The 10,721-nt window shown below is 46.2% G+C and overlaps 1 long non-coding RNA gene across 1 annotated transcript; it reads right to left on the reverse strand.

Moving 5' to 3' along the window:
* Positions 1-516: 516 nt before the first annotated feature.
* Positions 517-5,718, reverse strand: LOC123809726. Its single transcript, XR_006784081.1, has 2 exons — positions 5,601-5,718; positions 517-1,482 (listed from the first exon to the last, which is right to left on the reverse strand). It is a non-coding gene; the product is annotated as an uncharacterized LOC123809726 (long non-coding RNA).
* Positions 5,719-10,721: the final 5,003 nt, after the last annotated feature.

The raw sequence follows: 10,721 nt of genomic DNA on the forward strand, positions 1-10,721 counted from the left end.
CCCACTCCTAATTCCCACAAGAATGAAGAGCAGATTGGAAATCTTCCTTGAGTGAAGGAAAGGATTTTTTTCTCCAACACAGGAAACTCAACACAGAACTGAGCCCAGCATTTCCTAGCTGTCACACTGGGGAGTCTGCTAAGATTTTTAGTACAGGTACAAACTTAGCATCTGGAGATGGTCAGGATATTTTTGAAATCTGCCTAGAGAAGTTGGAGAATACACACTTTGTACATTTTATGAGAGGGTCCCTTGGGACAAGAGGTGTGACAACATTTGATAAATTGCGTCATTGATATAAACATGCAAATATATGTTTGTGGATGACAATACATGCACATGTATCATATATGCACTATTCATGTAGATCATCACATTAACATCTTATGTATCTTATACACAGCCAAGCATATTTCAAGCTGCTATTACTTGAAATGACTAAAAAGTAAAAAATGCAAAGTTGTTCAGTACATGAGATCAGCTTTATATTCTGGAAGTAATAGGCTGCTGCATTAATGCTTTTTGATAAATATATTTATTTTTCCCAAACTTTTAATATTATCTTGCATGCTCAGTGTGTGTGTTTCTGGGTTCCTTCTTTTCTCAAACCCTCCTACTGTTGTTGATCTGTTTGCCATGCGTTCCCCAGCACATCGGTGGGCAAAGTCTTTGTCGAAGGCCAGTTAATACAATATAGATCGACATTCACTATTTATAAGTTAGAATTATTTTTCTTCTAAATCTTGTTGATAGGTTAGAAAAGTACTATTCTTTTTAAATTCTCAAGTTTGCATTTCACTGGGTTTTTGTCCCCCCAGTAGTCAGTAGAAATGTGGAGAGGTCTGCTTATTTTTCCCCTCCCCTTAAATGCCTATAGACATTTGTGTGGGCTTCCGTGCACCTCCGATGGAGGCTGTGACCCGCTCCTCAGTCACAACGCCCTTTGCAGCAAGAGTGACAACACCATAAGCAGAGAGCTTTGGACTTCAAATGTTACCACTGCGTGTTATTTGTCCCCTTGGAATCTTCATTGTCCCATTTTGTTCCCCAAGACGCTGATGACTAATGTAAACAGGAGAGCTGAAAGCAGTCCCCTGAGGTGCCCTTCTGGAAGGTTCTTTTGGGCTGGAGAAGGTATCTCACTGCTCCTCCTCCTCAGCTCTGTTGTGGTCTCTGAGGCTCGCCCTAGCCTGACCTCGAGGGACAAGCAGCACACTTTGATACGGAGTCTCACCAAATGCCCTCCTTCGATGGGGTGCTGTCAGCAGCGTGCTGCCGGCCAAGCACACCATTCTATCTGCAGAGAACCTTCCCAAGTTCGTCAGGCAAGACCTGCCCCATAAACCTAGCCGTCAGCCTTGGGAGACCGTTGGCAGTTCAAGGTGCGCTTCAGTTAAAGCCTGCTGCAGACTCGCCTCCTGTTTCCTTCCACACCCGATTTCTTTTGAGAGTCCATGAAGTCAGCACCTGGCGAAACCATACCTGAAAAAGAATGTAATGTCACCATTCAGTCAGTTGTCAGTTACAAGGCCTGAAGTTCTTCTGGGGGCGTCTCAGGGTGCCTTGCTCTTACCCATTATTAAGAAGCACTGATGGGTGGTGGAGAGACCGGGCTTGGGAAAAAAGGCTGTTTGGGGGCTCGGTCCCCATTTTGCCTTTGGAGATGATGGGGTAGTTATTTAATTCCTGCAGCCCAGTGTCCCTCATTAGTATAGTGGTACGTACCATATTGAGGATAGGATTAGAATTGTTGTGAGAGTAAAATAAATAGCATTTTTATTTAGCACATAGTATGTCTGTCGTGTAATATATATATATATAAAATATATCTATCTATACACACACACTCAACACCAATCTATCGAGTATACTTTTTAAGGACTTTTTAAGTAAGGACACCTTTTGCATATTATATTAATTACTTTTGTTTTCTCAGCATGAGGCTTTGGGAAATCTCTCTGAAGGACAAAACCCCTCTTCTCGCCTCCCGTTACCATACGGTCTAAAGGGACAGGAAGGCTGGCACTGAGGACAGTGGAGCCCAGTCCCCAGGAGGACAGTGAGACCCGAGACGGGTTCTTCCGTGTCCTCCAAGGGGGCTCTCACTTAACATAACGACCGCTCCCTATTTGAACCCCTGGACATGGTGGCCAGCATTTATTTATTTTTTATTTTACACACCACTCCCTTCTGCCTAGCAATTTCTCAGTCTGCTAAAAACAGTCTTCCCTGCAACCTAACCAACTGGCCTCCATTTTTTTTCTTTATACTCTCCAGTCTTCTCACTGCTCTAAATCTCTGACAGTTGTGTCCGAGTATTATAGGGAACGTGTTTTGTTTATCTAAACGAAGCCAGTGACCTTTTCAAGCATTCTCATCATGAGCTGCGCATGACACGCGGTACCTTTCTATGCAAAATGGACAAATAGCAGCGCATTCCAGGCCCTGATGGGAGGGAGCTCCATCTCCCCATCAGCTCGTCAACTTGTTAAGGAGATGCTGTGCAGAGCCGACCATGTTGACATGGTTTTATGGAGACGCATCATGACAGGGTAGCATTTTGTCACAATGGTGATGTGTGAACTTCAGAAGATTTGGATTCCGCGTCTGGACACCCTGCCAAGAATGCGCATTCCTTCTGAAAGTCTCCAGATGTCTTGTGTCGGTAGAACGGGGCTTTTAGAAATTGTTTATTTGTTGGTTTATAGCAGGACAAGAAAGAGTACATTGCCTTCTTGAACCCAATTCAAGTCTCTTCCAGAGTCTGAGAAACATACCATCGTTTCTGACACATTTTTTTCCCCTTGCTTGGTGGTGGACTTTTTTTTTTTTTGACTGAATCAAAGTCAGACTTCTTTTGAAAAAAATTAAGAAAAACAACAATGAAAGCAGACCCTTTATTTTAAGCAGTCAACATGTTAAATGTCATTTCATAAAAATTTAAGGAATGGGATACAAGGCTGGGGGGATTATAAGAAGCTGACTTTTTATAACCCTGATGTTTTCCCACAAGCACTGAAGGGAAAAATGCAGAGGCCCTTTCTGTGCTGTGTGCTTGAGCACGTCCCGTGCTAGCTGTGTGTCAGCCACTGGTACGCAGCCACCTCTGTACACAGGTTCCAGGCACGACCAGCAGTGGGGGCAGTGGGGTCCCAGACAAGCAAAGTTGTCATTGATTCATCTGTACTGTCATTTATCTAAAACAGAAACAATACTGAGCATGTGGGTTCTATCAGAAGTCATAACCACCTTTGTCACCTACCCCAGCACGTGAGAAATTGGACCAGTTCTAGGTCATAAGTACAGGGACTTAATGGTTCCATTTGGAAATTCACATCCTCTAAGAGAAGGGGGTTTTGGCTGTTCCGATCACTGTTGTACCTGCAGTGCCTAGAAAAACACAGGCACACGTAGGTTGCCCCTTACCTGTGTGTGAAATGCATGAACAGATCATCCAGGCCGATATTACTAATTTTGAGTGTAAAAATTAGATCCAGGTCATCCTACTCAGAGATTTTGTTATTCTGTTTTTTGTTTAAGTCGATGAAAAGTTAAGCTTTCCCATGGTGTTGGCTGAATTGTCATGGAGATGGTTTAGTTACAAGGAGGAAAAGTCTTCTACCTTAAACTTCTGTGGCAGAAGTGAAACTACACCTCTCTGATGTCACACTGCGGACGACACTATGATTTGCTTTTCACCGTCCTTCATGTTGCAATTCATTCCTTCATTTATGGCGAGTGCTCTTCCAAGCATCACAAGCACTGGCGATTTTCATAATTCTGGCCAATGGGTGGGACAGAGTCATCAAGAGTAAGAAATTACGGAAACCTTCATGAAACCTGGGCACTTTTCAGAAAACGAAATACCCACAGGCCATGGGTCACCGTAGAGGGGAACCATTCACAGCCAGGCCTGGAGCAGGGATTGTGTGTCCACTTGAGCAGCTGGAACAGGAGGAGAACGGACAACCCTTTCGTGCGACACTGTCCTAGGTCTAGCGTCAGATGACATTGTTGTTTGTCCGTTTTTCCTCAGCGATGTCCTTGAAAACGTAATCTCCCAGGGCGAAAACTTAGACACTCCTAAATTCACACTTAGGAAATTGACAGAGCGGCTTCACAAAGAGCCAGGGGAGAGTTTAAGAGCCACCTGGCCAATCTCCCTCCTTTGCATGCTCTTTTTGCAGAGAGAGGGGAGAGCGTGGCAACCACTTTCCCGGGAGGCATGGGAGGGAGCTCCACCGAGGACCTGTGCGGCCCCTCCCTAAGCGTCACCTCATCGCCTCCTCTCAGTAACACGGTGTGCTTAGTGCCGCACCTCTCTCTCTATTTTTCTGTGCATGAGTCAGCCTCTTTCCCAGGAAGATTAAACGGGACAATGCGTGTGAAAGTGTCATCTAAACTGCCACGTGCCACGCCAGCATCACACATTGTCAGAGCCCGTGAAGGCACAAGGAGTCTCTGGTTCTTGGCGACGGGCAGGCTCGGGGAGCCGGCTGCGGAAGGCGGGCTGGCCTGCTGTGCGGGACACGTAGTGGCGTCCACGGAGACGGCATGCAGCCGGGGGAGTTGGGGTGCTGGGCAGTAAAGAGCTAATTAGTAAAAAATGTGCCCATTCTTGGGGGATTCCACTTCCACATCTCTGGCTTGCTGAAGAATAATGAGCCTTTTACTGGCCCCCTGGCTCTTCAAGACCGAGAAGCCAAGGTGGCCACAGAGTGAGGCTAAGCCTGGTGGTGGGGACGAAGGAAACGCTGTTGCATCCCCTAGGGGGTGTTGTGACTGGGAAAGAAAATACGAGGGTCCCGGCAGAGGAAGCGGTTTCTGGAGCTTGACGCTAACTGAAGGTGTTTCCTGAACTTGAACTCTGGGACCAGTAATGAGCGGCATCGACAGCAGAACATTCCGGCAGCTTCCCAAGGAACAGAGCTGCCAGGACAGGACTGGGAGGAGGGCAGGAGGGCGTGCAGTGATTCCTTGTGAACATCAAGGTCTGAGTACATCAGGGAGATGGGTAGGCAAGTGTTCATCGGAAAGGGGCCTTTGCCTTGAAGACCCACAAAGTTGTACTTGTGCCTTAATTATATAGTGAAGGTCCTGAGAGAAGGGGGCATGTCAGTAAGTGAGACTGTGATGTCATCAGTCAGCTGCTGAGAGAGGACAGTACTGGTCTGAGAAGCAGGGAGGGCTGCGTTCGGGTGGTGGTGAAAGCACTTAACTTTTGTGGGGTTCGCATGGTTTGGCAGAGCGATGGCTGTGCTGGGATCGGGCTATCTGAAGATGCAGGCAGTGCTCTGGGTTCTGTATAAGTAGCTCCCCAGCCGCTCCAAATCAAATTCCCCTGTCCACCTCCACCCCAGCTGACCCTGAACCGCCAGTGAGTAGAACTTGAGCATCTATGTGTTTTTTCCCACAAGTTTCCAAAGTCCCAAAGAACCATTGACTTAAAAGTTCTTAGATGAAAATTTGCAAGAAGCTGCTATTCAGATCACCATTCCTACTGTCACTCAGTTTTCAACTATCCAAGATGGCACCCGGGTATGTGTCAGAGGGCACCTGTTAGGAGGTGAATTATTCTGGCAGGTGGAAACAGACACTACCTTGCTGGGTCTTAGAAGGTTCTCGGTTGCGATGGAAGCTTCATGGTCTGTTCCACAGCAGGAATGAGGAGGCAGCAGTGAGGAGCCTGGCCTGTTTCATGGGGCGCATGTTGCTGGGAGCCTTATCTTTCTGATTATGTAAAGGCTTCTCCCCGCTTCTTGATGGCGCTCCTCTCCATGGTTGTCTCCTTTTTGAATTAGCCAGATGGACCACCTCTCTGATTTCTGCAAATGGCTACAGAATTTGTATTAAGTTCATGGATGCTCCTTGTATGGGCCCACAGACGATACAATTTTCTGAGGGTTCACATTAGGATTACACTCAAATGCTGGACACCAGCTCCCCATTGTTTGGGGTGAACATAATTACTGGAGACTGGAGAGTTACAGAGGGGTCAAGCATCTAGGAGCTATTAGGAGGTGGTTAAGACAAGGGACGTGTGGAGGAAACCTACCGGAAACTCCTGCTGAGGTCTTTTCATCGTTCTTCACGCCCTGTTCTGGGCCTGTCCTCAGCTCCAAAAGTCAGGAGGGAGACCAGGCAGAGAAGAATGGGTCAGAACCTGGGCTATGGTAGGAGCGCTCTGAGCTTTAAAAAGTCTAGACCTCTAGAAAGGCCAGAGAGTAGTGGACTGCTGGGTGTCCAACAAGGAAGGCTGAGCAGGGCTTCAGGGATGCCTGTAAACAGCATCTGGTGCGCATAGCAGAGCCCAAGGCTCTCTCGCCTTGAGCACTGGAATTATGGGAAATCCTCTCTATGCAGACTTACTCCAGGGAACCCAGGGCAGGGAAGCATATGGGAAAGCAAGGCATTGAGCGGTACGTGGGCTCGTGGGCATGAGGAAGTCTATCGCACTAGGCTAGGAGTTAGAAGTGTGCCCCGTGCAAGAAGCCTGGAGCCTGGTCTCTGGAAACGGACAACGGGTTCTGTCCAGCAGCCAGGAGGACTGCAGACTTGGCTGATGAACTCGGCTCTACGGCTACGGCTCTCTGAGTTTCCCCCGGCCAGGGTCAGGAAGATTCCCAGAGTCATTCTGGTGCTGGACCTGGAGGCTGGGGCGACTCAGTGACTCCAGCTTCTAAGGATAGAAAGATACAGAGGCAGGATGCCAAGGGGATCCTCACCGTAAGTTTAAAACAAAACAAAAACAAAAACAAAAAACCTCAGTTTGCTTTCCTCACACAACTACAGTTTTGTCCTGTGAACATGAACATGTTCAGAGGAAGAAGATTAAATAAACTATTCGAACGAAGTCCCTGTTAAGAGCAATGACACTGTGGCCAAAATGGCTTTGTATAGAGTCCAAAACTATTTGCTGTCGAAACAGTCAGAGGTACTTTATGTCCTAGAATATCTGGGATGATGTGGGGCACATACCAGTGCATGTCGATACGTACGAAAGCTGTAGCAATGGTAGGGGCATACTACTGATAGTATACAGTATTTTAAAAATCGCTGCTTTTCCATTACAACTTGTTTTAAAGTGTATACTTATTTAAAGCGTTTTATTTTTACTTAGGTCTTTAGAAAACTTTCTTCGTCTTTTCTTACTTTTTAAAGGTTTTATTTATTTATTTTTAGAGAGGGAAGGGAGGGAGATAGAGAGAGAGAGAGAAAGAGAGAGAGAAACATCAATGTGTGGGTGCTGGGGGTTATGGCCTGCAACCCAGACATGTACCCTGGCTGGGAATGGAACCTGCAACACTTTGGTTCGCAGCCCACGCTCAATTCACTGAGCTACGCCAGCCAGGGCTCATCTTTTCTTACTTTAAAATAGAAAACCTGAAATGTTTGAAAACTATATTGCTGCCATATATCATCACACACATGCACACACACCCCCCCCCCCCCAATAAAACAACCCTAAAAGGAGTTAGGGAAGTATTGTGTTCACCCACAAATTGCTGAGTTAGCAACAAAATAACCAGCCACATACACCCCTTTGTATCATCAAGTAGTGCGCATTCTTAAAGTGATAATGGAACTAAATTTGGAGAGAACGGGCCCTTAAGTTTCAATTTATTTGTTTCACAATCACAGCCTCCAACTGAAGGGGAAATTACGCTGCAGTTTGATAAATAAAGCACCATACATTCAAACACAAAATGCAAAATGAAAACTTGTAGAACTTCAAATAATCAAGGATCTTAGATTAATTCCATCAGTGGTTGGGAGTTTTTTTTTTTTTTCTTGTTGTGAATTTGCTGGAGAATTTAGTATGAAAGCCCTCTAACTAGTGTCTGATTATATCAGTGTCTCCAGATCCTTTTCAAACCCACATCTGTTGTTGGGGGGTGGTTTATGGAGAGGAGATTGTGGTTGTGGTTATTATGGAAATACGGCAAAGCCCAATATTTTCAAGCAGATGAGGAGAAACCCACAAACAGTTGGCTCACAAATGCTGTAATGCTTTCCACACCGGGGTGCAGAGCAAGAGGCAGCCTCAGCACTGTTCCCGGTGGCCTCTGGTTGATCCGTTTCAAACCCTGGGCTGCTCTTGGGAGTGAACCGACGAGAGGTTTTCTCTCGTTAGTCCCCCTCTCTCTTTTTTAATTGTTGTTACTCTGTTTTGCCTGAAAGCTGCAGTATCTCCCTGTTCATTATTCCCGGTTCAGTCAAATCCTGTCCAACATTAACTCATTGTGTGCTGGCGTCAACCTCTTGTTCTGTTCCCACACCAGACGCACCAGGGCGCCCAGAGTGGGCCTTCCTGTGGCCCTTTTAGAAAGTTTGCTGGTCATGTCTGGAGAACTCTTTAAATCAACTCGATGCTGATTTCACTGCTGTCTGTTCCTTTAATATTTAAATTTTCTAACTAGAGATGGTTCCAGATATTTGACAAATTGCTCTAAAATCCTAAAGTGCCATCACATTTTGATCCCCTGTCTCTCCCATGTGGACTGAGTTCCACAGAACCTCCTTTGCCTTCTGCTTCTCTTTCCTGTCCGTTTGATGTTGAACTTTTTCAAGGAGCTTATTACGGGGACTCTAACCTGAATGAAGCCATGAGATGGGGGGAGAAAAAAGTCACCTGGGAATGAAACTGGAGAAGGAGTTTCTCTTCTCACCCTGATGCCTGAGCATCCAACTAGAATTAAGTGCAGCCATCAGAAAAACCAGAGCAATGGGGAAGTTGCTGTTATAAATTAATGATTATTTGCCATGCACGTCAGAGCGCCTGTTTGTTCCTCGTTTTACTGTGATGTTTTATTCTCATTCGGTGCAACAGTAATTGGGTCTTAAACATGATAAAGTATCTCAACACCTCATTGGTGGCTGAGCTGCCCAGAGCAGGTTTTTAACTCTAGTTAAAGAAGGTTAATCAAAGCTAATGAATCTGTTTTATCCAGTGCCACCGAGTTTTTCAAAAACAATGTGCCAGGAGGGGATGAACTAAAATCCAGATTGTTCATCTGTGAACGCAAAGACATTTTCAGTATAATAATTTTCCAAGCGTCTTTGATGGCCCAGGGTCCATGGATGGCCCCTACCTGCAGACCCAGTGGTTTTCTTATCTTCCTGCTGCTCACTCTTCTGCTGTGAAAAAATATGAGCCTTATGAAAATACAGGGGAGGAAACGCCATCCCACACTACAGCCTTCAGCGTGAGAATATCAAGAGACTGTTGCATTCAGAAGTTCAGAATAGCTCTGCTCTGTATGAAAGAATATGAGGAGGCCCTAATAAGGCTAATTCATTAGAACAAGCGTGCGTTACTAAAACACACCACGCAGGACCACAGGCGTCTCAGCCCGACTGGGCGGCAATTAAAGTGGCCTCCCTTCGCTTCCCAACGCGAGCTGCCCACCAACCCTCACCCACGGGCTCTGTTTTGTTTTCTTATGAGAAATGGCATTGAAGAATGTAAGTTCATCATTTGTCAGGCTGCAGAGGAGCACCGCCTCTCTGGCCATGACACTGTTCCGTTCACTTTAAGTAAGAAGGAAAACATTTTCAGATCATCCGTGTGTGTGTTCTTCTGCAAAGAGCAGGAACCAAAACTGCCAGGGAAGACACCTTGCCGCCTTGGAAATATTGCCTGGTTGCTTTTGGAAAAACTCACAGCGAGAAACCATCCTCTAAATATCTGAATTCACTGTGGTGGGGAGTTTTTCATCTTAACTGCAGCATTCACGAAACACACACACACACACACTCAAATCTGTAGTGACACCACCAGCCCCCCCCACCTTTGGTGGTGGCAGTGCTTTGGAATGAAATTCATAGTGACTCAGGGTTGTCACTGCCTTGGAAACCCCCTGCCAATGAGGCAGAAAGAAGGGGCGGGCAGACCTTTGTCGCTTTCCCTCCTGCTCTCTTTTTAAACCTAAATAATATTTGTACTTTGGGGGAAGGGTGTGAAAGAGGGATCCACAGACAGAGGAAGTCCGGCAGACCCCAAAAAGCCAGGGGGAGAGAGAGAGAGGAAAAAAAAAAAAGAAAGCCCATGACTGAGTCTAGCTTTGGTTCGAAGAGGGCCTACATCACAGGTTTCAAAAGCATATTTTTCATTTTCACAAGCCACAACCCCCTTGATGAAAACTAGTTGTGAAATTCAGGGCCCGTTAGGCCTCAGCTAATTAGAAAAAATGGGCTTTTTTTTTTTCTTTTCCTTTCTTTCTTTAGCACCTTTTCTTTCAAGCAGTTAGTCTCAGGAGGGGGATCCAGGCTCTCGGCCGGGCTGTTTTGAAAACACGCCTTTGAATGCCTCTCCCTAATTCACGCCTTTTGTTTTTCCGCTTTTGTGTTTGCCAGTTTGACCATATAACGTTATACATCTGGTGTATAGCTTGTTGGGGGCTTTTTTCTCCCAGGGATCCTATGCATTCCCTATAGGACCCTCCTGATCTTCGATTTGAGCGATCCTGTAACATAAAGGGGAGAAGGAGAGCGAGGAGGCTGCGGGGGAGGCAGCAGAGGAGGGGCGAGGAGGCCTGGGGGAGACACAGAGAGAAATGAGTGAAACATGAAAAAAAAAGTTGAAAAGAATTCTTTCCCTCTCCTCTTTTCTTCTCCCCGTTGCGGCTGGACCCTGAGTCAGCCGGCGACGAGGCCTCGGTGGGAAAATGACGGGACCACAGAATAGATAACTCATTGGAATTCTGGCAACATATTCGTAA

The sequence above is a fragment of the Phyllostomus hastatus genome, unplaced genomic scaffold (genome assembly GCF_019186645.2).
Source record: "Phyllostomus hastatus isolate PE091 unplaced genomic scaffold, TTU_PhHast_1.1 phas_scaffold_555, whole genome shotgun sequence".
Classification (NCBI taxonomy): domain Eukaryota; kingdom Metazoa; phylum Chordata; class Mammalia; order Chiroptera; family Phyllostomidae; genus Phyllostomus; species Phyllostomus hastatus.